Consider the following 26,908-nt stretch of genomic DNA (forward strand, 5'->3'; position numbering starts at 1 on the left):
CTCTTAATCTCAGGGTTGTGAGGTCAATCCTCACATTGGGCATGGAGCCTACTTAAAAAAAAAAAAAAGCAAATAAGAAAAAATAAAGGATCCATATGACCAATCACCAAAAAAAAAAAAAAAAAGAAAAAAAAAGAGGGGCACCTGGGTGGCTCAATAGGTTGAGTGACTTTGGTTCAGGTCATGATCTCGCAGTTCATGAGTTTGAGCCCTGCATCAGGCTCTGTGGTGACAGCTCAGTACCTGGAGCCTGTTTTGGATTCTGTGTCTCCCTCTGTTCATGCTCTGTCTCTCTCTGCCTCTCAAAAATGAATAAAAGTAAAAGAAAAATTTAAATATAAAAAAAAGAAATTCCTGTAAGTGAAGTACTGTCTTATACTTTCCATATATCATCTACATGTACTCTAATAAAATTTGTTAAATATCTGCATTATGAAGATGAGTTGGTTACTTTTTTTCTGTTTTAAAAAATTATTTTTTTAACATTTTATTTATTTTTTTATTGACAGAGAGAGACAGAGCACAAGTGGGGGAGGAAAAGAGAGAGAGAAGGAGACACAGAATCTGAAGCAGGCTCTCGGCTCTGAGCTGTCAGCACAGAACCCGATGTGGGGCTTGAACTCACAAACTGCGAGATCATGACCTGAGCCAAAGTCAGACACTTAACCAACTGAGCCACCCCGGCACCCCAAGTTGGTTACTTTTTCTAGAAGGCAACAATATTACAAAGAAGGATTAACAAAAATTCACATTTTCATGTCAATCAGATGGTATACTATTCAAAAAAGGTTAATTAATAGGAAATCATCAGATCGCAGAGAAGTGCTGGGGCCATGAGTAGTTCCGTGTATATACTAGGCATCTTGAACAACCAAAATGCCACTAAATAATCAATCCAAAAATGTTTACTTGAGCATTTGCTATGTTGGGTGCTGACATGAACTTCAAAGAAGCAAAAAAGGATAGTTGTACCTTGGAGAAGCTCACAATGTATTATCCACGACTAGAGAACAATTAAATGCTAAACTCTACACTGTTGAAACTCTTGTGCCACAGGCTTTGAGAGAAGAGGGGTGTGCATGGGCTGTCAAAGGGCACTAAGATTGGATGGGAGCAGGCTGGAAGATGGGAGAGCACGAGACCCATGTGAGTCAGTCAACCTTTGCCCTCCAAATACTGTGCTCCTGTCAAAAACAGCCCCATGGCCTTCTAGGAAAGGAGCGCCTAGGATTTAACACTCTTCCCTACCCAAGAGAAACCGGTGCCCTCCACTCCATCTAGTGAAACTTCAAAAGCACCTCATAAAAGGGAGCACCATGGTAGAAAAAGAAATAATCCATCGGGAAGAGGCCGACAGTACACAGGAGAAAACTGTAGAACACAACAGTGGGGCTTCAGGAGAGGACACAGACACCATCGCTGCAGGAGTGGCAGGACAGAGGAAACAAGACTGGAAGCTGGTTTGAAAATGAAGGCTGGATGTGTTCAGTGGTTGAGCAAAACTGGCTCTTCCTTGGCATACTAAGTTAAAATAACAGAAATTTAAGATTTGGGGGTGTGTGCTCTTCTAGATCGGCTTGAGAAAAAGCAAAAGCAAAATCCTCTTTTACACTAAAGTAGGAGAAATGACATATTTAGCAGGGAAGCTATTTTAGAAAGTCAAATGGGAAAAAAAAAAAAAAAGGTAAATGGGTAAAATTATGAAGTGCCTAAGAAGCAATTGCAACGACAGAAAGATGTGGGCAGGGTCAGAGTTCAAAGGTAGCTCCAGGGGATGCTAGGAGCCAAGGAGGCCAGGTAAAGTCTGGAGTGTCGTCCTGTGAGCTCTGTGGCAGGACCTTGCACTGCCCTGTTCCCAGCCCTGTGCCCCTGATGTGAAGCACCACCTCAGCCAGCTGTGAAGACCTTCTACGTTCTTACTCTGGGTGGGTAGAGAATACGGTGTGCCCCTCACCATGGTCACAGAGCAGATACCAGAACACTGTATCTGGCTTATGGAAGGAACAGCATGTCAAAAGGGTTTTTATTGCACCTGACCAGATAATTAGGTAATTAGCACTGTTCACTGATAGGGCACATCCTACATGCATCTGTACATCTCCAGGGAGGAATATTTTCAAAAATGTACTATCAAGTGCTTTTTATTATGTTTTTTTTTTTTTTTTCTGGAGAGCATTTCATTTCTCAAAAAAGGATGCCAGGCACGTTTGTCTTCTGTGCCAGTATGGCGCTTTTTCACTTAGTCAAGCTGGACTGCAAACAACAAAGAAGTGACTCTGTTTCTGGTCCCCCGTGGATCTTACAACAAGCCCTGCAGTGCTGGTTAGCTTCTTTGTTAACATGCCAAGCCCCCACCTGGGGGGATGCCCAATTCTAGGAACATGGTCTTGCTGAAAGACAGAAAAGACCAGGAGAGGGAGCACAAGAACACAAGATATTTATATATCTGGATTGCAGGGCAAGTCACAGAAAGACAGCAAGGCAAGGAGAAGCAAATTGCCTCAAAAAATATATGCAGAATCTGAATGGTATACTTTTTAGAGGTAAGAAGTGGGGGGATTTGAGACCTCTTATTTGTTCATCACATAGAAGAAATCTTTAGCTGATTATATTGAATGCCGACCTAAAAGGCCATTAGATTTGTTCTTGTTGTCTTCGATCATAACATTACTTTATGAACGGCTAAGTCTGTCAGCAGTTAATAACACTTTATTTATTTAGCTACCTTCCCTAGTCATTTTAGTTCACCTTCACCACACAGTGATATGGGAGCAAGTGCATCAAAATGGCAAGTGTGCAACCTCATGTAGAGACCAGTTAATCTCAGTTACATTGCAGTACTTAGCTGGGTTAAGTTTGGAGTCTGTGTCACCCAGTACAAGGTAGTGAGACCAGGCATTCCCCCCCGCCCCCGCCCCAGGGAATTCACTATACAGGATGCTGCTGGTGACCATCTTTGCAATGTAGGGTACAGCTCACTTTATTCCCTTAACAAACACATATTGACCACCTCCCATGGTTCTATGGAGTCTTAGGTGCTGGGAAGGTAAAACAGTGAATAAGGAAGAAAGGGTGCCTAGTCTGAGACGTTCTAGGCTGATGGGACAGAGACAAGTCAACAGGTAATTCCCGCACAGCATAAGAGCTGCAACAGAGCAAGTACAGGTGCTGGCAGAAGGGGAATCGAACTCTGAGCAAGTAAGATATAAGCTGAAGCCCAAGTGAGGATTAGCCAGGTATTTGGTGGGAACTGGTGTTGCACGTGGAAGAAAAGGAAGATGCAAAGACACATGAGAGAATCCAGCATGCAGAGCAGTGAGGCAGGAGTCCAGCTGTAGTGGGGTGCTGGGTGACTCCAGTGACACTAGAGAGGTGAGCAGGGGGGCAGGCAGGAAAGCTGGTCTATGTCACACTGAGGAGGCTGGTTGGCAATGGAGAGCCATTGGAGTCTGCCAAGCAGGAGTACTGGGGAAATTACTCTAGCCACATCTGGGGACAACCTGGGCAGGGGGCATGTTAGTCACAGAGGTCCAGGCATCCAGCTGTGGCCTGAATGTGGGTAGTGGCGGCGGAAGGGAGGTGGAGACAGATTAGAGAGACTGTTAGGGGGATTAGCTGCCGATATGTGAGAGCACAGGTCAACTCAAGACTAAGAATCATATACGAAGGGCCACCCTGCTTCTAACCAACCAACCAACCAATCAACCAAAGCCATAGCTTGGATATTGGTGAAAGGAGGGTTCTAGTTGTCCATTGGGGACACCTTACCACATGACTGTTATGATAGGAATTATGTAAAGATTCAGAGGAGAAACCAACATAGTTTGGGATTCAGAGTCATAACTTATTAAGGAGGAAGTGCATCAGAATTCTGTAGCCTGGAGCTTTCTTTAAGGGAACACAATCATTGATGACAGGCAGTTGTTTTACCCACCGCATGATGTCGGATTTTTAAGAACAGCAAACTTGCCCAATAAATCATTCTGGCCTGGCAGTGAGAAAGAGGTGGAAGTTCCCACAGAATGTGAGGAGTTCTTTTCATTTTAAAAGAAAGATGAATGGAAGACAGATGAACTAATACAATGAGAAGACTTGCTGAAAATAGCTTGTCAGAGATGGAGAAAAAGCAACTTTCCTCCCACCACCTGTTCATTGATTTTTATACTAATTGTGGAGCAACCAACCATTTCTGTGGCAAGGATTTCTACCTGGGCCTCCAGAAACTTCTTCCATCACCCCCTGAGTGGACCTCAAACTTCAGAGTAGACTTTTTGACTCTGACCCTCCTCTTGTCCTCCTATAAGCAATCTTGTGATTACATTGTACCCAACTGATAATCCGGGATAATCTCCCCATCTCAAGATCCTTAACTTAATCATTTGTGCAAACTCCCCTTTGTCATGTAAGGTAACATACAAGTTTTGGGGGATCAGGACATGGACATCTTTGGAGGGCCATTATTCTGTTACCATACTGAGTTATCATAAAAAAAATTTTTAATGTTTATTTTTTAAGAGACAGAGACAGAGCATGAGCAGGGGAGGGGCAGAGAGAGAGGGAGACACAGATTCCGAAGCAGGCTCCAGGCTCCCAGCTGTCAGCACAGAGCCCAACATGGGGCTTGAACTCACAAATCGCGAGATCATGACCTGAGCCGAAGTCAGATGCTTAACCGACTGAGCCATCCAGGTGCCCCCATACTGGCTTATTATAAAGTCTTTATAGCCAGTTTCTTAAACACCTTATGCCTCAAAACAGAGGCCCCAGACAAAGGCAAGTCCTATGTAAGTCAAGATGATCTAGATATTAAGATGTTTATTTGATCAAGTGGCATGAATTGAAGAATCATCAAGGGGAAGAGAGAAGAACAAAAATTTATTTACATTTCAAGTATTTTCTCTTTGCTATCATTTTATATTTCAATTTTTTTCCAGCATCTTTTTCGTTATTTCTTGCATACAGGCAAATTTCTATTGTTAGGCTCTTGGTGACTTCCGTGTGGTATAGGAAAACTATAGACAAGAGACGGAGATACTCGGGCACCTGGGTGGCTCAGTTGGTTAAGCCTCTGACTTTGGCTCAGGTCGTGATGTCAAGTTCGTGGGTTTGAGCCCCACATCGGGCTCTGTGCTGATAGCTCAGAGCTTGGGGGCTGCTTCTCATTCTGTGTCTCCCTCTCTGGCCCTCTCCCATTTGTGCTCTCTCTGTCTCTCAAAACTAAATAAACATTAAAAAAAAAAGAGATGGAGACACTGGCTGTCTCCAATCTACAGCAGACTGGTGTGTCACCTGGGCCTCAGTTTTCCACCTGCTAAAAACACAGACGCCTGCATCTTTAATGAGTTTTCTGAGGCAAAGGATTAAGACTACCCTATAGCCTCCAGAACTGTGAGAGAATAAATGTCTTAAAAAAAAAAAAAAAAAAAAAAAAAAAAAAAAAAAAAAGAATATGGACCCTGGAGTCAGGCTGCCTAGGCTTCTATCCAGGCTCCTTGACTTAGGAGCTGACCTTGGGACATGTTAATTAAGGTCTCTTGCTTCAGTTTCTTCATCATACAGAGAAATTAATCATAATAATAGCAATTCCATAGGGTCAATGAGTTAAACATGTAAAAAAGTGCATAGAGCAGTGCCTGGCACATAGTGAATGCTCAATAAAGGTTATTTTTTTAAACCACCATCAGCATCACTGTATTAGACACGAGGGCTATACAAAAGATAAAATATAGCCCATTTCTTTAGTGCTGGGTCAGATGAATTTTAAGACCAAGGTTTTATGATTCCCAATATATCACAGAAGAAAAAACTCCCTTGATGTTCTTACTTCCCATGCATCATGCTGTGTTAGCAAGATCTTTTAATATTTCTCCTTGCTGCCAATTAAGGGCACCAAGTCAAAGTTGATATGCAAAAATTACTGTTCCATTATCACCTGCTGGCCTTGCTAATAAATCTGAGCTTAATGAAGCATATGTATCTTTTTAGTAGCACCAAGTATAACCAAAACTAGAGGGATAGGAGCTCCAGCTTGTTTATAATAGTACCTTAAGAAAGCCCAGTGCATAATTGCATGCCTATAAACACAAACGCTATAATTTTCTTGGATCAAAGATCATTTTTCAAAAAGTAAGCACATACACATCTATACTCATGGTAGCTTCTGAAGCAGGTTCTACAGGGCCCAATAAGTCAGTTTTGAGAGGAGGCCTTCAAATAGCTCTCTTCCTCTTGAAATCTGAAGTGTGGAAAGTAGAGTGGATGTATGTTTTACTGGAAGAGTCAGCAACAGAAAACAGAGTACACTCATAGCTGTAGCAAGCCAGGATGAATTTATACAGTGAATTTTAAATCAGGCTCAAAATTGGCTTGTGTTATCCATTGAAAAAAATTCCATTGATTTTGGGCTTCCTGATGATGTTTTCTGGGTGAGGCAGACCTTTGACTGAGAGCCAAGCAAAGCTTCAGATGCAGACTTCTCTATTTTCAAAAGATTTTGAAGAGGCAGAAATTGCTAACAGAATTCAGGAGCAAAAATGAATATTATATTTCTACTTGCAAGCAACTATCTTGGTATTTAACTTGACTTGATTCAGTTCTGTCCTTAGTGGCTGAAATCCTTCCACTTTATTATTACTTCTTTAGACAGCCTTTAAGAACTTCATCCCCTGCCCTTTTGTCTTTTCCCTTTTTCTGTCTTCTATTCAGATACTTCTGCAAGTGTTTATAATGGAACACAGTGTTCCATGGGAAAAAAAAAAAAAAAACCCAACTCTGGAAGTCCATTGATCTTTTTTGTTTCTCTGATCCTAAGATCTTTGTTATTTTGCTCAAATTATTTTCATATTTACTTGGTATAAAACCGGTGTTCAATAAATTTGGTTTCTCCCTTCGTTCTTTGCTTGGCCCCTATCTGATAGCATATTTCTTCCTTTAGTCTTTGGTTTACAAACCATTTGCTAAGTAATTGACTCTGAGAGCCCCCTTCAGAGTCCACATCATTTACTGGGAAACTTAGCCCAAACTGTGATAACTCTCATAAGACATCTTGGAAATGAAAAGGTTTCAGAGAAAAACAAAGTCCCACTTATCAAAAATGAAGTGCTTTTGTTCTCATTTCAGATCTGGTGGCAGAAGGGAAATACCAGCTTTCAGAGGTCCCAATGAAATATTTGACAAGATATGTGAAATGTTTTTCTTTATTTGGGCTGCCTGTTTCATAATACGGTTGATGTGTTTCACAAGAAAAACAAGGTCAATTCAATTGATCAAACATGGTTTCAGCGACAGACACACACACATACAAAAAGCTCACATTCTCCCACTTATAATGACACTGAATCTAATTTAAAACCCCAAGAGCTAGGGAATTAAGAGTTAATACTTAGGCCCCCATCCTTAATTCATCCTGTCATGCCTGAGTATCACTTCTCCTATAGCAAGCAAGATCACCCACTGTTCTGAGGCCACTAGACAGAGAATGAAATCGGCTCCAACGTTACTGTGTCACAACGGAGGTAATTAGGGATGAGCCTGGAGAACAAGCTTGGGTGCTCTTTGTATGTGAGAGCGGGAAGCAGGACAGGAGGGAAAGAAAGGAAGACAAAATAAGAAGAGTAAGAAAGCAGGCACATTAGCCGCGGGCAAGCTCCCACTTGTCTCCCATTCCGTTCCTACCGAGGGCATCTTTAGGGCAGGGTGCAGGCTCTGCTCTCATTACACAGCACAGGCTATTAGCAGTCTAAATTCCCAAACAAACTTGAAAGAATATATGAACCACGATGATCAAGCTGATAAAATGCTATGGTCTAACGCTTTCTCATGCAATTGTGCATGTGGGCAGGAAAAGGGGGGGGGGTCTCTTCTCAGCTGAAATGCTCCTTGGTTTGCTTATTTGAGGAATGGTTTGGATTACTGCACTTTCAACAACATTATGGGTCATATACCCACTAAAATGAAACAATCAACTTTATTTCTTTTTTTTCCACACTTAATTTCCTTAACATGAATCGCTGTTTTAATTTTTAACCTGACCCAGCAGGAAATTATGTGTTTAACCCCATGTAACTTTCATTAGATTATGGAATAGAATCTTTGTTACCAAACAGAACCCATGGCACTATCTCAGGGCAACAACAAATTTAAGGAGGGAATCACCCACCCTCTTCTTCTCTGATGGCTTCTTGGTTCAGAGCAGGTAAAATTACACACAAACTAAGAAAAAGGAAATTTACAAACTTGCCTCCCTTATTTGCTACTTTACCATAAAGAGGTATGCTCTCTATTTATAAATTCATTTTTTCTTCAAGGCTTCCTTATCATATGACTAAGTCCTGCCAATAAGTAATACTCTTAGATTGTAATTTGCCTATAAACTTTTAGTGTTATGATTTTTTCATTTTCGCAATTTGGAAAATTTTATCACACAGTGACGAATCACTATCTTGATGCTATCTGCTAATATACACAATGAACTTCCTCCTTATCCTGTTTAAAGTACACCTCTCTAAGAGAAGAAGGATATCACAAAATAAGGGTTCTGCTTAGATTTATTCAGAAAATAAATACATATACTTGTTATTAGGACTTCCCAAATTTATATAAAAAAGTACCTATCTGAACCTAAAACATGTGCAGAAGGTTAGCTATTATCTTAATCCTAAATTCTGCTACTGTACTTACATCACAGATGTTTTGTGCTGATAGAAGAGTCTGAGCTATTTGGATTTGCCAGCTTGGATTAATAACTACCCATCTCAAATCATTAATGGTGCTAGTTCCAGTTCAGGGATTGAAATGGGTAAAAAAATTTCATTTTATTCTTTCCTTATGAAAGGGCCCTTGGCTCTGCAATGCACTTCTTTCTAGAAAAAGTCCTTTTGAAAGGAAGAATACCAAAAACGGTGTAAGAAGCACTAGAGAAGAATAGAAATTCATTTTAAAGCAGTGTTCCATGTACAAATGCTGTCTTACAAATAGGATTATTTAATTTAAACCTTAGATCTGTCAAGCCCCATTACTTCAAATGGAGCCTGTCGCTTCTTGAGTTCATTATATATCGAGATCATATTACAATTTATGTTAGGTTAAGTCAATGCTGAGACACAGGGCGGTTACAAAAATAATTACACAGCAGTGTCAGTAAATAGAGCAAAGTCACTGCAGTGTTCGGAAAGGCAAAAAGTCATCTTGCTAAATGAGGATCCAAGCTGTCCTGTACCAAGACTGTTACTAATAAATAAAAGGCCTCTGGGAAAAGTGCTGAGCGTATGCTGGATCTATTTTCAGCTTGCATCAGCAGCTGCTGCCCCTGGGATCACATCTTTACGCATACTCTACACCATATGTAATCACTCCAGTGCTGCAACCAGTAAGATAATGAAAGAGCATGGCATAAATCTATACTTGAGTGGAATGCTAAATGAGGAAAATAATACAAAAAGGGGGGAAATAAACCACATTTTCAAGTCATTAGGAAGAAAGACTTTGACATATGAAGTGTTGCAACCATTAATAGCACTTATCATATAGAGTGGAGACAAAGAGACAAATTAATCAAACTGACAGAACTGGGACATTTTATGCTAATGCAGGCTCCTGGGTTTTAGTCTGTATTCCTCTGCGTCTGGAAAACTGATACCATTACAGGGCAGGAAATTGCACGAATAACATGCAACAGATCATAAAAATTCACACACCAAGTGCAGACACACTGCCAAAAAGCTCTGTAAAAACAAGCATGGAGACCTCAACAGAGAAATGACCAGCAAGTAATGAATGCAAATAAGTCCAGGAATATCTTCCATTCATGCACTGTAATTAACCATAGGCTTCTCGCTCATAATTATAGTGGCAAAACTGAAGCCCAGAGAGCGAACTCTTCAGCTTGCCAGAGAAGGCTGTCTGAGCCCTCATTCAAGGCTCTTTGCCGTCAGCTGGGGCAAGTGCTACTGTGAAATTTACTGGCTGGATTGTGTTAGTGTTAAAAAAAATGCAAAATAAACATAAGAACATTAACTTAAGACTTTTTTTAAAAGGGAGGAGGGGAAGGAAAAATTGATAATGCAAAGAAAAGATAAGCAAAAACTTCCATGCATGTTTGTACAAGTGGTAGAAATAAAGAGAACCTAATACTGGAAATGTTTTTATGAAACACATGCTGTCCCTGACTTATAAACAGCTCCTACTTTGTGAATAAGCTGCACTTAGAAGTGAATGGCAGGCAAGTCCTCATTAAGGCTCATAGGAGAAACTGCCCTTTGTTCTCCAATAGTGAACACCCATGGCAGTTGGTAGAGATAGATCCACTGGCTCGTTAAGACCAATCGATAGAGATCTCTATCCCTCCCTGGAGGAAGCTGATGCATCCTTAATACTGCGAGAAGATGGGTTCCTTGGCTGGAACTCCAAAAAATATCTTCCCATAAAAATATAAAATGAATAGAACTTAGGTGTGGCTGACAGAAAGTACACCAGAACTACAATCCAACTGTATCCTCTCTGCTGGCATCCAGACTCTGTCACATTCTTCCCTCCTATTCCCATCTAATACACACCACACATTTTCCTGCCTCTAGAACTTTTCTGAAGGATGCCCTTCATTTATTTGACAAACATTAATCAAATGGCTATCATGCTGGCATTGTTCTAGATGGTCAATTTGCAGACTGAAGATATCACCACCACCAGACAGAAATCTTGCACAAGGATCTTACTGTCAAGATGAGAAGACAGACAAAAAATAATTCAATTGCAATACAATGCCAAAGGTGCTGTGACAGAGATATAGAGAAGGTGCTACAGGCATATAATGGCAGGGGTGGGGGACACTAAACCCAAGATGGCCTTTTCCCACTTCTTGAAATCCCTAGAATGATTTACTCTTCCCTTGTACTTTAATAGCCCTTCACTTATTCCTAAAGAATTAATTTCCTTCTCTCTTTGCATGATGATAAATATCTGTTCACTGAATAAATTAAAAAAAAAAAAAGAAAGGCGATGCAGATGTGAGATTTGGGAGCTGATTTAGGAAACAAATCATGATTTATAACCTATTTCTAGAAAAAAATACATTCTAATTTGAAACAACTCATTTCTTAAGAAAATTTTGGAATGCAATTTACCCAAACTGCCCGTCCTAGCCTTTGTTCCTCGGACAATGGTCCACCAAAAATACAACCTGCATTTACACGGACCAATGCATGAGACAATGGAAATGTTTCAAGCAGTGCGAACGTGAAGTGAAGATTCTTCTCATAGTCATATAACTTGCATATTAAAAAAAAAAAAACCCTGAGTATTTCAGGGGAGGACTTCCACCCCATACTGGCCTTGGTAAAATGAAAAGTGAAAAGCACACCTGGCTCTACATATGAACACGGGGTTATGTTTGGACAAATGCAGTACTTTAGATACAACTGCCTTATAAGTACCCTAAGCTGATCTACTATTATGATTATAATCACCAGTTTAGGCTGTTCATAGTGGCAGATCTGGGAACATGACTAGCCCACAGGGGCTAACCCTTACTACCACGGTACCGATACCTAATCTGATTGGTAACTGTCCAGAAGGAAAAGAAGGGCAGGGTGTGGTTTCTCTTTACTGCTTTTTAGCCCTGAGGACACTTGCCTGAGAACCCAGACCTTGGATGTAACAATCACCTAACAGGACATTTACAGAACCCTGCTGGCTTCTGCTGGAAGGTGTTGAGTCTTGGACTTATACTGCTGCTTTTTCTTTTTTGTAAAGTCTGTATAACTTTTTTTTCTTGATATAATAGGATTTTTAAACATATTATTTTCAATGTTTGTCTTTTGTATAATTTGAGCATGCTTACCCTTTTACCCTTTTATCAATACAATCAGTTGTCATACTATTGACTAGCTGACAGCTAGCAACACTATAAGGAGAGCTTAAGTTTTAGTATTTTTACTAATGGCTGGGGTTAGAGTGGGCTTAATCTTTATGTACTAGCCATAAAGAGATGTTTGAATCAGAATTCAAGTTTAAAGATGACAAGTGGTGTAAGTTCTCGTTAGTCTTATAGATGCTAATATTTTGGAAGGAAAAAAGAAATAACCCAAATGTAAGATGGAAATAATTATTTAAGCTTATTTATCATGAAAACCAGTAGGATTTCTAGTGATTCCTGTCTTTAAATATGGTTAGAAAGAGAACATGTTCCCAGTGGGGAGGAATGTTGGGGACTAAGATGGCAAAGCTTGAAAACTGATGCTTAGATTCCTGGAATTGATGAACAGTTATTTGGATTGTATACAGTTATGGCCCTTTATTTTAATAAGTATATTAAAATCTAGGGAAAAAATGATAAAAAGCTCAGAAAAACAGTCATATTTACAAAAGCCTTAAAGAAATGGGCTTTATGTACTATGAGAAAATAATTCCAGTGGCAACTTAATAACTATTTTCAACAGGACTCTCTTTACAAATCCTGGTTCTGAGGAACGGCATGAAATCATGACACGCAGGCCAAGTTTTGACTTTCCTGTAAGCAGTTGTTACCTCCAGGAAGAGCCTAAGTCAACGTGATGTTATTTGATAGGGTTATACAAAGCTCTACATCTGTGGATGGTCAGCATGCATGGAATGGTGACCAACTCTTTGCTGTAATCACGGAGAGTGGGGAAAAGGAAATGGGGGTGATGGAGGGAAAGTGGTAGTCCTGGGGGACTTGAGCTGATGTAGATGTTTCTTACTATATGACTCCAGGTGCTGCAGAAGTTATGTTTGACAAGGTCAGCTCAAGGAGAAAAAGAGTCTAATTTATTGCTAAGACAGGGGCCAGAGGCAGGTGATGGAAGCATAGAGCAGGGAGATGGGAGAAGTGTATGCAGGGCTAGAGGGGCAAGTGGGAAGTGGTCCTGGGCAAATGGGGAAGAGGAGGTGGCCACTGCATCCAAAAGGGCAGAGACAGGGTGGAAAGATAAAGAACTTCCTGGAAATAAGCACTACTGAATCATAACAAGCTACTACAAGGAGGTTGTAGTATCAGCTTTTCCAGAGGCTTTTTTGTTTTGTTTTGAATTTTGTTTTTATTTTTTTAATGTTTATTCATTTTTGAGAGAGAGAGAGAGAGAGAGAGAGAGAGAGAGAGAGAGAGAGAGAGAAGGAGGGGCAGAGAGACAGGGAGACACAGAATCCGAAGCAGGTTCCAGGCTCTGAGCTCTCAGCACAGAGCCCAACGTGGGGCTCTAACTCACGAATCGTGAGATCATGACCTGAGCCGAAGTCGGACACTCAACTGACTGAGCCACCTAGGTGCCCCTGTTTTGTTTTTTTAATGTTAGAGATAGAAGTCTTTTTTGGATTGTTTAGGTTTCGTTTTGGATGTAGGTGGCTAGAATTTGATGACTTCTTATTTTTCTTTTTCTGGAAGGCACATATCAGAATTCTATTTTAATATAACTGTGTCTTCCAGACACATACTCAGATATAACTCCAGTCTGTGTGAATTATAATAAACATCTGAATGGAATTTTATGGATTATGAACCACGAATTTTCCTATTGCCATATCATTTCTTCCTCCCAACAACTTGGTAAGTGAAGTGTTATGATTCTCATTCTCATTTTCTATGTAACTGTGGTTTGAAGAGCTTAAGCAACTTGCCCAAGGTCATGGGGTTTAAGTCCTGAGTCCCTCCACTCCAGATCATGTGTGGATCTCCCTGTATTCCTACAGCCATTTTAACAAAGCAGCTCCAACACATTTTCTTTTTATCATTCCTCATAAAATATATTTTAAAAATTTTGATCATTGCCCATTTGCATTGAAATATGTAAATATTTCAAGCACGGGTATTGTACAATTCTACAATAGCCAGAAATGAAGACCAAGAAGTCAGGGGCCAACAGAACAGGCCTTGGGCTTAGATATTCCCACCACATGGCTGACTTTCATCTAACCTTTTGGTTTGATCTTGGTCCACTTGTACATGCTGAGAGCTTCAGTTTAAACATTTGGAAAATATTCTAGATGCGTATGGGAAATCTCCATCCTTCTCCTTTAAGGGGGGACCAAAATTCTCCATAAAGGAGTATATTGATTTGAACAGGACATAATCTTTGCCTCTGTTTTATAAGGTCTCATTTTATTCACTCATTTAATAAATGTTTATTAAGTACCTACTATGTGCCAGACAATGTTAGGCTCTAGAGAGAGAATGGCAAACGTGGCATGATACTTGGCACTTGTATTCTAGTCCTATACCATATTGGTTAGTCCAATATGATAGTCACTAGTCACATGTGACTATTTACATTAAAATTAGCTGAAATGAAATTAAATTTAAAAATTCAGTTTAATTAGTCACACTGGCCACATTGAAAGTGCTCAACAGCCACATGTGGCTAGTGGCTACCATATTGGACAGTGCAGTAAAACATTTTTATCATCACAGAAAATGTTATGGAACAGCACTGATCTAGAAGAATTACATAAGAAACAATTAAGTCAATGATGTTTGAAAATTATGATACAATTTTAGATCTTTTCTGTCATTCTTCAGTCTTCAAAAGGAACCTCTATCTTTCTTTTCCAACAGACATGCCTTATTTCATGGCCTTATTACTTCTTGCTTAGACCATTGTAACAACCTGGTCATTGTCTCTTTCTCCTTGAATTCTTCCTTTGTATTGTCACCTGATTAATCTTCCCAATGACAATCACTTTATCGCCCTGTTTCTTGCAGAATAAAACCCAAGCCCCTCTCACATGGCATTCAGGCTCTTTATAATTTGGGTTCAACTGATCTCATGTCATATGTCCTCTCTTTCTCCCACAATTTTAGCAACAGAAAATCAGGTTATTGATATAAAACCTATTGTCCTCCATATCCATTCTTTGGAAGAACATCTAAATTATAAGGATATCCACAACAGCCAAATAAATAGACCTTCTTTACAACTTCACTGAGCTGAAACATGAGAAGGAAAGAAGGCAGAGGTATGTGGTTACAGAATACTGACACAGAAGTGTAAATCATCTTAGCTAGTCTTGAAGACATTCTGCAACACAAAACAGTAGTCAGGTAGAGCATTATCCTCTATCCTCACCATAAGGAGGGCTACAGAAATAGGTGAGGAGGCAGCATAGATGCTTAGGAACCCAAGCCAGAGAGCTAGGGTATTTTAGAATACACAAATCAGATAACCAAGAATGTTGATTCAAAGAAACACACACAAACACTGTTTTCATCTAAATGTACTTAATACAAAAAGCTTGTTCTAATGCAAAAAGAAAATAGGCATGACCCCGTGTTTCCAATAAGATGCCATTGTGGCTTTCTTTGGGTAAAAACTGCAGAAGACAGACAGGGCTTGTGGACAGAAAAAGTACTGAAATATGAAGTGTTTCCTAAACTACAGACACTTGTGACCCACTGTCACAATTTTTAGTATTTTCTCTAATGCAACTCCCTGTCTTCCTTAAATAAATTTAGCTTAAAAAGAAACCTGTCCTAAGCAAGATTGCCTGTGTAATGTCAGGTTATACCTTTTCTAATACTTATTAAAACAAACACAATGATTCTGGAAAAAGCTCTATACCACTTCAGATCATTTCACTTCCACGTTGTGCTCCATGTATCCTATTTTGGGAAATACTTGGATTAGGAGATTCAACAATTATTCTGGCTAAGTACTGAGCTAGAAGAGATTTGGACATGGCTTCTCCTACTTTCCAGTCTGAAACATGGGACTAGGACTGTGTGACACTCCCCTTGGTTGGGGGGGGGGGGCATGGGTGCTCTAGAGTGAAGGAGCAAAAGGTGGTAAAATGTTGGTAGACGTGAAGTGTTAATCACTGATCAGCAACAACATCATTATCCTTTTTGAGGCTAGTGAGAATCAATGGGCTAACATTTACAAGGAGCACAGAACTTTCCAAATGTCTATTGTTGTTATCAGTTGTTTGTAGGAAAGTAAACAACTGAGGAGGGGGCCACCCGGGCAGCCTCATTGGCACTAATGAGGCTTTAGTTCCTCAAGCTCCTGGAAGAGGCTGACAGGGTACAAGTTTGTGGGTGGCCTCAGGGGGTCCTGTTGTCATTTTCCAGCCTCTGTGGTGACAGGCTACCTCCTCTCTGTCTAGTCCAGAACTTCAGATGCTGTAGTGAGGTGGCAGCAGCTCAGTGAGGGCGGGAATGCTAAAATTCTCACCGCAAGGATGCATAGACTTCGGAACTGCTTGGCTGTGTCCCTGAAAATGGCACAGGGCTGCCTCTGGGGCCGCCGCATAAGATCACCTGAATTGGACCCTACAGGGACTCAGCTAGGCAGCGCCTCTACAGCTTGTGGCAGAGACTTATTTTTCCTGAAAAAAAAAAAAAAGGGAGAAAAACCTGACTCCCCAAATGAAGGAGATTTTATGTAACTCTTCTGCCATTTTTCTCTCACCTCTACAGTGTAGCTGAGCTCTTAGAAAACTGGTGTTAAAGCACTTCAGCAAGAAGCCAGGCAATTGAAAGCCCCTTCTAACAGCTGTTAATGGTTGTCGATGAGCAGGCAGGCACAGGGCTGGAAGGAAGGGAGCCAAAAATAACTCCACAGCAGTATTTTCCAGGTTTCAATAATTTCTGGTGCTGGAAAGAAGGAGCTTGAGGAACTGAAGTACAGCTCTCTGAAAACAGTGAAGAAGCTAGAGGGTTGAGGGCCATGGACTGTTGCCTACAAATCCCCGTCCTCATATAGCAGGACTTGTAAGGGCTTTCTCAGGAACCTGGTATCTGAGAAAGACTAAAACAGGAAAATGGAAAAAACAAAGTAAGGAAGACTGATGTTGGAAGTGAACTGAACTCAGCTTCTTGAGCGTTAACGTCTGGGCCATGTACTGGGGGAGTTTTGTGAGGCTGTTCCTTCTTAGTGTCTGTGTGTGTGTGTGTGTGTGTGTGTGTGTGTGTGTGTTAAAGTTTATTTATTTATTTTGAGAGAGAGAGAGAGCAGGGGAGGTCAGAGAGAAGGAGATGGAGAATCCCAAGCAGGCTCCGCACCACCAGCGCAGAACCCAACGTGGGGCTTGAACTCATGAACCATGAGACCATGAACTGAGCCAAAACCGAGTTGGACGCCCAACTGACTGAGCCACCCAGGCACCCCTTGGTGTGTTTTTAACCTGTGTTTCATTCTGTGGGATTTACAAACCCATTCTATGGTCAAGGAGTCATTCTAGGCATATTTCTCTTTGCCCTTGATTCCTAGCCTGGATGGTGTTGCCTCCCTACCACCTTTCCATTCAACACGTTCTCTCTTTGATAGAGATTTGTAGCACTGTGGGCTTTAGGGACTCAAAGTTTTTTTTTTTTTTTCCTAACATCCTGCCTCCATTTATGTTTTTCAATCATATCTCAATCTTATCAGCCATTTTCCCAAGAATTGTAGTCACAATACCATTATTATTATTTTTTTTTGGTTTTCTTTTCTTTTCTTTTCTTTTCTTTTCTTTTTTTAAAAAAGATTTTATTTTTGGGGTGCCTGGGTGGCTCAGTCAGTTAAGTGTCTGACTTCAGCTCAGGTCATGATCTCCTGGTTCATGAGTTCGAATCCTGCATTGGGCTCTGTTCTGAAGTTCAGACTCTGGAGCCTGCTTTGGATTCTGTGTCTCCTTCTCTCTCTGCCCCTCCCTCACTCATGTTCTGTCTCTGTCTCTCTCAAAAATAAGTAAACATTAAAAAAACACTTTTTAAGTAATCTTTATACCCAACGTGGGGCTTGAACTCACAACCCTGAGATTAAGAGTTGCGTGCTCCACCCACTGAGCCAGCCAGGTGCCCCATGGTTTTCTTTTCATTTTTATAATGTATATGCATAATGGAGGAGTCTTTTCCCTGACATTTCCCTGTCATTCAATTCAGATGTGCATGTGGCACTCTTAAATCTTTCTACCTGCTCTCTGAAAGTTTTGATACTCTTTGTGAGTAAAACTAAGTCTCTGAACAGCACTTCCCTTTGAACTGTGTACTTGATCTTTCTGGGCTTGGCAAACCATCACCCACTCAGATCCGAGACAGGAAGGTGGCAGATGATTCAAGCTTCATTAGGAACAAGTCATGCTAGAATAACTTCACTTCTGGTTTTGATAGGATTACTGCTCAGAGAATGCAGTAGAAAGAGAATCCCAGGATTTCAGCAAGGCAGCTTATATCTCTTAGGTCATTCTTTGAATAATATGAAAAAATGGGGTCTGGAAGATAGTAAAATTAAGTGATCAATAGCTCGGTGATGGATCAATGTCAACTTCAACCTGAAGGAAAGGGTGGCTATGTGACCCAAGCTTCTGTTGTCTGCTCTGTTATGTTTAAGTTTCTATATCTGACTTGGAAAAGATGTTGGTGGCAAGCTGGTAAGATACTTCAAGAGAGAGAATCAAGATCCCAAATAAAAACCACAAGTTGATGTTATAGGATAAAGTATAAACATTCACTTTAGCAAAAATAGAATCAAATCCTGCACTGGGATTAAAAAAGTCAACTTTGTAAGGACAGGATGGAAAGGTGCTGGCTTAACTGGGTGAGTCAGGACAGTGGCACAAACGCCACTTGGGCTACATCAAGAGATGTATAATGCATTGACAGGGTTATAGCTTTACTCTATACTGTTCAGATTACAGCGAGACTCTAGTATTTAGTCTTGGTGCTGTATGTTAAGAGCAGGCCTGACCAACAAGGATCATGATGAGCACTGAATCCAAGTGATATATGGAGCTAAGCTATTAAATTCTGAGAAAGCAAGATTTATGGGACCCACATAAGAGCTATCTTTTTAAAAATTGTTTAGAAAAATGTTTATTTGTTTTGAGTGAGAGAAAGAGAGAGACCAAGCAGGGGAGGGGCAGAGACAGAGGGAGGTAGAGAATCCCAAGCAGGCTCCACACTGTCAGCACAGAGCCTAATGTGGAGCTTGAACTCACGAACTGTGAGATCATGATCTGAGCCAAAATCAAGAGTTGGATGCTTAACCCACTGAGCTACCCAGGTGCCCCAAAGCTCTCTTTGGAGAGCTAATGGGCTATTATGAGGAGAAAAGATAGATTTTTTCCTCTTTAATTCCAGAGGACATAAATAAGATCACAAATAAAAATGTAAGGGAGGTAGATTTCTGCTAAAAAGGAAGGAGACTTTTCTAGTAATCACAGATGTACAAAATGGAAGCAGCTCTTGAGTGGTGGTGAGCTCCCGATTGCTGAAAGTGTTCCAGCAGAGACTGGAGAGCTACCTATGTCATTATCATAACAGGATTCCAAATTGGATGGGAATTGGGTTAGATGACTTTTAACATGGCTTATTTTTTAACCTTTAATCCTTGGCAGTCCTCATTCCCCGCTCCCCCTCCCCCTCCCCCCCCCCCCCATGATAATCAAGAGGAGTATGGTTCTTAGTATTCCTTAAATATTTCATACAAAAATTAACAAAGAAAGGTGCTTGGGTGGCTCGGTTGGTTAAGCGTCTGACTTTTGATTTTGGCTCAGGTCATGATCTCACGGTTTGTGAGACTGAGCCCATGTCAGACTCTGTGCTGTCAGTGCGTAGCCTGCTTGGGATTCTCTCCTCTCCCTCTCTCTCTGCCCCTCCTCTGCTCACAGTCTTGAGCTCTCTCTCTCAAAATAAATAAATAAACATTAAGAAAATTGACAAGGAAGAAAGACAAGGTTGATAGTAAATTCATTTACTCTGGATACCACTGCCAAAATATATGGACTTGTGAGTTGGCAAAGCAAACAAAGCTTTTTTGAACTTCCCCAACTCTCCTATAAGTCAATGAATGCATATCCTTCAATCTACTTTAGTTTGGAATGCTGGCCTAGTCCAACCAGTCTGCTGAGATCATGAACAATTTGCAGAGAACACAGGGAGTCTTGACAGAATATAATGGAAGGCACTATTAAAAAAAATAAAGAAGTCAGTGATTTCCTAAGTATGTAAGTTTTCAGAAGCCATCATACCTATTCAACAAAAATTCAAGTGTATAGTTGCAGAACCTTGAAATTAAATAAATGCAGACTTAGCAGTCTGAGTTTCAGGCATTATTTCCAGGTATGATTTTCCCTTGCTGAATAAGTAAGCTCTTTCTATTTAGACCTGTCAGAGGAGCAAGTGTAATCAGTCACATGGACCTACAATTTTGTTTGAATGAATAGCAGCATGCCCCATCTTGTATTTTCCTGGGTTTGACATAATAACAGCCATTTAATAATACCATAAAAGTTGTACACACCCTGCCATTCTATACACCCTAAAATGGCAGGAGAAAATAGCCCGAAGCCTTTCCTCCCTCATAATCTCTGGGACAGGTTTTAGTACCGAACCAGGTAATCCTGAAATCTTTGCTAATTAGGGGAAAGAAACCAGAAGATATGACCCCAAGTAGAAGAGATGGAGGACACCAGGCAATGAAAGAAGTGAGATGATGGTAAAGGATATATTCTACAACATGGCAATAAGTACTGTGATTCACTTATGGTTGAAACTCATAGTAGATATCTCTAATTTATCAAGAATGGTCAGAACTTACAAGAGAACATAGCTCTTTACCAGCAACCTGAGGCAAAGACAAAAGAGATGCTCATGCAATGATGAGACCAACCAGGTTCCTGGAGATCACCCATTCTAGCGCCTGCTTACCTGTCTGTTTCCTGTGCCAATGCTTAGGGCTCTAATCTGGGTTGGAATTTTTTGGGTAGTTCTCCCAGGTCTGTGACCTTGCTATCTAATTAATGATTCTAACTCAAACTTTAGACACAAAGTTGAGGCGAACAATTGAACTAGGGCTTCCTGTTGTGGAGTTGGCAGTGGAGGGACCTTCTCTTGACACTGGCCTTTGATCACAGATGGCCATGCTGATACAGAGGCTGCCCCTCTAAGTTCTATTAAGATAGATCAGGAAGAAAGCCTTGGATGCTAAGATGATCATGCTCTTTCAGAAATCTTTAACTCAAAGCAAGTTACATTTTCAAATAATATCATACATTTTTCCCCCAAAAGGATTGAAGTGAATCGTAAGATCCAAAAATAACCTTCTGACACAGACTGAGGAACCCATGGGGGCCAGACTCTATAAGACCCAGGGAATTATACAATTCAATAAGTGGTTAGAAAAGGGGCCCAAGTGTGTATGAACCATAAAAGAGGCTGAATTTCAGTGAGTTTTGGACCAAGAGACAATTGTATTTGAAGTAACAGTAGGAGCTGGAATAGAAATCTGTGCCAACTAGAGCTGTCCTGGACTGCTGCTTGACATTAAGCCTAGCAGAGGACTACCCAGTGGGATGCTGGGTAACTCAAGGGTGATTCTGAAATCTTTTTCCTGTCATGAATGGTAAGGATGACCACAAATGGGAGACCCATGTGCCATGTGCAAGGTACTCACTCCCACCCTGCAGAGCAGTTATATTATCCCCAGGAGCCAGGCTCAGAGGTTTAGGGACTTGCATGGGGCTAAACTGGTTGGTGTAGGAGCTGGGATTAGAACCTTAACTGTTGTTTTCAAGAGGCCACTCTCTCTACTCATCTTGCTACCTACTGCTTCATGAAATCCATGCTCTTTAATCCTGGCCAGAGCGGGAGGGTTGCCTGAGATAAAGAGAGATTCCGGGACCAGGCCTGAGGCAGACATAGGCATCCTGGATTTTCCGGTAATCCATTACATGAGCCTAAGTATTTCATCCTACTCCTTGGTCTTCTTTTTTTTTTAAGTGTTTTATTTTTTTATTTTTGAGACAGAGAGAGACAGAGGATGAACGGGGGAGGGTCAGAGAGAGAGGGAGACACAGAATCTGAAACAGGCTCCAGGCTCTGAGCTGTCAGCACAGAGCCCGACGCGGGGCTCGAACTCACGGACTGTGAGATCATGACCTGAGCCGAAGTCGGACGCTTAACCAACTGAGCCACCCAGGCGCCCCTCCTTGGTCTTTCTTTAAAATGCATAATAGTATTAGGTCCATCGTGTGGATGAACCCCTTGAAGTAACTAATAAATGTCTACAAAATGCTGGAGGGCTTACACATAGACACACAGACATACACACGATATGTGTGTGCATCTTGCAGAATCATAGGGAGGTGGGTAATAGAAACATCTATGGTTATAACATAAAAACCTTTACTCCATGGACTCTGCTTGTTTGCTATGTCCTAAGGCATTCGAGTTTTAGAACTTATATATTTTTCCTCCATGGAAGTAATGCTGTTAATGTGGCTTTTAAAAATTGTGGTAGGGGTCCCTGGGTGGCAGAGTTGGTTGAGTTGGTGTCCAACTCTCGATTTCAGCTCAGGTCATGATCCCAGGGTTGCGGGATTGAACCCTGCGTCAGGCTCTGGGCTGAGCATGGAACCTGCTTGAGATTCTCTCCTTCCCTCTCAATCTCTCTCTCTGCCTCTCCCTTGCTTGCACACACACACACACACACACACTCTCTCTCTCTCTCTCTCTCTCAAATTAAAAAAAAAAATTTAAATTGTGGTAAAAAAACACGTACCATAAAATTTACCATAGTGATCATTTTCAAGTGTATAGTTCGGCAGTGGTAAGTATATTCATATCGTTGTGAAACAGACCTCCAGGACTTTTTAATCTTGATATCTGAAACTCCATAACCATTAAACGATTCCTCTTTCCCCTCTCTTTCCCAGGCCCTGGTAACCACCATTCTATTCTTTGAACTTGACTATTTTAGATACGTCATATACATGGACTCATACAGTGTTTGTCTTTTTGTGACTGGCTTATTCCACTAATATGGCTTTTGCAAGAAACCTAGGGAGGTGGGAAGAAAAGGCATGAAGAATGAGAGGGAAAGGGCAAATACACCTCCCCTCTGTTTCTGGTGTTGGCCAGAAAGGTCAGTGTCCTGGACTGTTCTCTGGGGCTGGTCCACAGCTGGTGGTGTGTACTCTGGCTGTGGAGAGAGGGTCCAGGCAGGGTGGGCGCGAAGGCCTATCCTCCCTCCCAATGAGTGTCTACTGAGGGCCCAAGTTATTGGAGTCCCCGTTTTCAGTATACTTTCTGAAGTCCACAGAACTTCAGCAAGTTTTGAAGAAGTCTCATAAAAAGCCCTCAGCATCTTCCCGGAGGAGGAAGAATCTGAATAAATAAGGCCTCCTTATTTTAAGAGCAGCCTCTGTTGGAATCTTGGCGGGAGAGCAGAAGAGGCAATGGAATGTGAATGAATAGTTTCAAAGCTGCCAGAGCCTGCTCTTGAGGAACGAAATATGCTTAGAATGTGCATCCCTCACGGACACAGGCGTAGGGCAGAGAAGGAAGGGAAATTTGGGTTCAAACTGAAAGGCAGTCTGTGAAATCTGGTCACATGTTGAAGGGGTCATTGGCAAAAAATGTCTGGGAACCACTGTTACACTCCGGCTGAAACTTGCAGGGCGGCTCCCACACTGTTGCCTCATATGTCACTGTGACTAGGGCCACATCTTCAGCACAAATTCCTCCTTTTCCCACCAAAACTGCCATCCAGCGCCCAGCACTGGGGAGGCCTCCTACAGCGGCTTCACATGGGAGCTAGACTCTTAGAGTCAGAAGACAGAATGAACTGGGAGTTAACCCTTTTGTCTGAACTGACAGCTCAACTTGCCAGTTAGGTGTATTTGTAAACAAAAAGAAATTCTCTGAAAAGATTTACACAAGGCAATCATAATTATCCTTGCACAGGCCTGCTGTGAAATTCTCAGCAGATCTTTAAGTTTTTGCCTTTTTCCTCCACCTGACTGCCGATCGTCCCCTGATCTTGCCATCCACCCACCCAAAGCCTTGTTTCCTCTCCTAAACCTGCTCCTCGGACAGACTTTGCTTCGCACCTCAGTTCCAGGCAACTCCTATCCTGGTTCTTGCGGCCAAAAACCTCAGTCATCTTGGATCCTTTTCTTTCTCTCATATCCCACTTCCAATCAGTTAGTGGGAAATTCTGGCAGTTTTGCCTTTAAAATAGAGTCAGAATCCAAACTTTTGCATTCCCTCCCTGCTACGTTCTTGGATAGAGCACCTCTTGCTTGGATTATTTCAGGAGATGCTTAACAAGTATCCCTTCCTCTGCCCTCCTCCGTTGGCAGGCCTATTCTCAAACCCAGCACCTGGAGCCATCCTTTAGAAAGATAAGCCGGACTACATCACTGTTCTAGCCAAAATCCTCCAAAACATTCCCAATTCACTGAATCAAAGCCAGTCACTTAAGTGTCCCGTCAGATGCTACGTGATCTGTCTCTTCCCAACCCCAGCTCTCGCCCTGGTCTCTGTGTGGTGCTTGCTTGACGAGGCCTTTCTGAACAACTATATCTAAAATTTCAACTCCTGTCCTCATTAACTATCCCCTCCTTGCTTTATTTTACCCTGAACACTGATCACCAACTTACATATTCTTGTTTACTGTATGTAAACCCTAAAGGGAACATAAACTTTATGACGGCAGAGGGGTTTCTCCTGTATACACAATGCTCAATGCAAATCTGCTGAACAAATGGATGGCTCCTTCTGGCTATTAAGGTCTCAGCTCAAAGGCCCCCTTCTTGGGGAAGTCTTCCCTGGCCATCGTTACCTAATGCCACCTTTCCCTTGATGGCTGTCTATCTTATCACCCTCTTTGTTTTGCTTCTAGCACTTACTACATTCTAAAGTTATCTTGTTTTCTTATTTGTCTTCCCTGCTAAAACGTAGGTCCACGAGAGCTCCAACTTACTCTGTCCTATCCTTTGCTATATCCCCAGCACTAAGAACAGGGCGTGGCACAGAGCAGGTGCTCAGTGAATGCTTCCTAAATGAAGGGAGCACTTTCATGACAAAATCAATTCAAATCCATTGTTTGTTTGCCCTGAATTTTTTAATTTGAAAATTTCAATCTACAGAAAAAAATGAAAGAAATGTACATCCATATACCATTAGCATGAATCCACCAACTGTTTAATTTTGCTAGATTTGTGTGCTCTCTTCTCTGTACTATCTATCAATGTGTACACACACACACATCTCTTTCTAGAACCATTTGAAAATAAATCATGACATTTCACCTCTAGATAGTTCAGCATATATTTCTTGAGAATAAGAATATTCTACATAACAAAAGTACCATTTTCCTACCCAAGAAAAGTAACGTTGATACAACATTATAAACTAATATTGCAGTCTGTCTATATTCAGGGTCTCTAAATTGCCCCAAGGATGTCCTTTACAGATATTTTTTTTTCCAATTTGGGAGCCAAAGGTCACATATTGCATTCATCTGGGACAGTCCCTCATCATTTTTGTCTATTGTGACAGTGGTGTTTTTAAAAAGTTCAGTCCAACTGTCTTGAAGAATGTCCCACAGAGAATGTCTAGTCATAGGACCAGATGTAAAACTTAATATAACTTATTCTTTTAGTCTATGTGGTTAACTAACCAATTTAATATACAGTGAGTTCATTTTTTCTATTTCTTTAAAATTTTTAGGTTTGCAGCTTTTCATCTTTTTGTCTAAATTTAAATTTTTTGACTATGTAAAACATTTATTTTTGGGGGGATTTTTTAATGTTTATTTATTTTTGAGAGAGAGAGAGCGAGCACGAGTGGGGGAGGGGCAGAGAGAGAGGGGGAGACACAGAATCCAAATGTAGGCTCCAGGTTCTGAGCTGTCAGCACAGAGCCTGACATGGAGCTCAAACCCACAAATGGAGAGATCATGACCTGAGCTCAAGTTGGATGTTTAACCAACTGAGTCACCCAGGTACCCCAACTATGTAAAACATTTAAATGGTTCAAAAGTCAATATCAAATAAAAATACACACTCAGAGAGTCTTTCCATCCCAAAACTTTTACTCTGTTTTCACCCCCTTCCTATAGGTTACCTTTTTCATAATTCCTTATTTTTCTTTTCTTCTTCTTTTCACAAAATATGCAAGTGTGTATGTGTGTATATACTTCTGAGTTATACATACACTTCTGTACATTATAAATACATATTCTTATTTTCCATTTTTTTCTTGTACAAAAGGAATAATTCTATATGTACTGTATGTTCTCTTTTGCATCTTATTTTGGTTTCTAAAATATATTCTGGAAATTACTCCTTATCAGTTCATGGAGGTCTTCTTTTTTTCTTTCTCATGACTGCCTAGTACGTGGTTATGTGGTTGTACACCTGTGGATAATCTTGTGTGTGTGTTGTTTTGTATTTGTACAAATCCATCATTTTTTAGTGGATTGTTAAGGACTGAATTACATCCTCCACCAAATCCACAGTTTGAAGGCCTAATCCCTAATGTGACTGTATTCGGAGATGGGGTCTTTAAGGAGATAATTAAGGTTAAATGATGTCATAAGGTGAGGACTTGATCTCATAAAAATGGTGTCCTTATAAGAAGGGACACCAGTGCTTTCTCTCTGCGCACAGAGGAAAGGCCACATGAGGATACAGTGAGAAGGTGGCCTCCTACGAGCCTCCAGCCTCCAGAACTGTGAGAAAATAAACTTCTGTTTAAGCCACCCAATCTGTGGTATTTTGTTATGGCAGCCTGAGCTAATACATGGGTATTAGAAGAGTCAAACACTGGGGCACCTGGGTGGCTCAGTCGGTTAAGTGTCTGATTTTGGCTCAGGTCATGATCTCAGGTTCATGTGTTCAAGCCCTGCGTTGGTCTCTGTGCTGACAGCTCAGAGCCTGGAGCTTGCTTCAGATTCTGTGTCTCCCACTCTCTCACTGCACCTCCCCCACTTGTGCTCGCTCTCTCTCTCTCTCTCTCTCTCTCAAATAAATAAATATTCAAAATAAGAAGAGTTAATTACTATAGACCTCCCATGTAAACAAACTAAAGATTGATTTAAGAAAAAAATCACTTAAAAAAAAACTTTAAAAAAGAGACATTTCTGGAGGTCTCTGAGGAGGAAGTAGGGAAGGACCAGCATTCTGTTGGCCACAG

The 26,908-nt window shown here is 41.0% G+C and overlaps 1 protein-coding gene across 3 annotated transcripts in view; it reads right to left on the reverse strand.

Annotated features, from left to right (window-relative positions):
• Window positions 1-26,908, reverse strand: part of BACH2 (BTB domain and CNC homolog 2) — a 355,628-nt gene that overhangs the window by 38,043 nt on the left and 290,677 nt on the right. The window lies entirely within an intron of this gene.

This window comes from Prionailurus viverrinus, chromosome B2 (genome assembly GCF_022837055.1).
Source record: "Prionailurus viverrinus isolate Anna chromosome B2, UM_Priviv_1.0, whole genome shotgun sequence".
In the NCBI taxonomy this organism is placed as follows: Eukaryota; Metazoa; Chordata; class Mammalia; order Carnivora; family Felidae; genus Prionailurus; species Prionailurus viverrinus.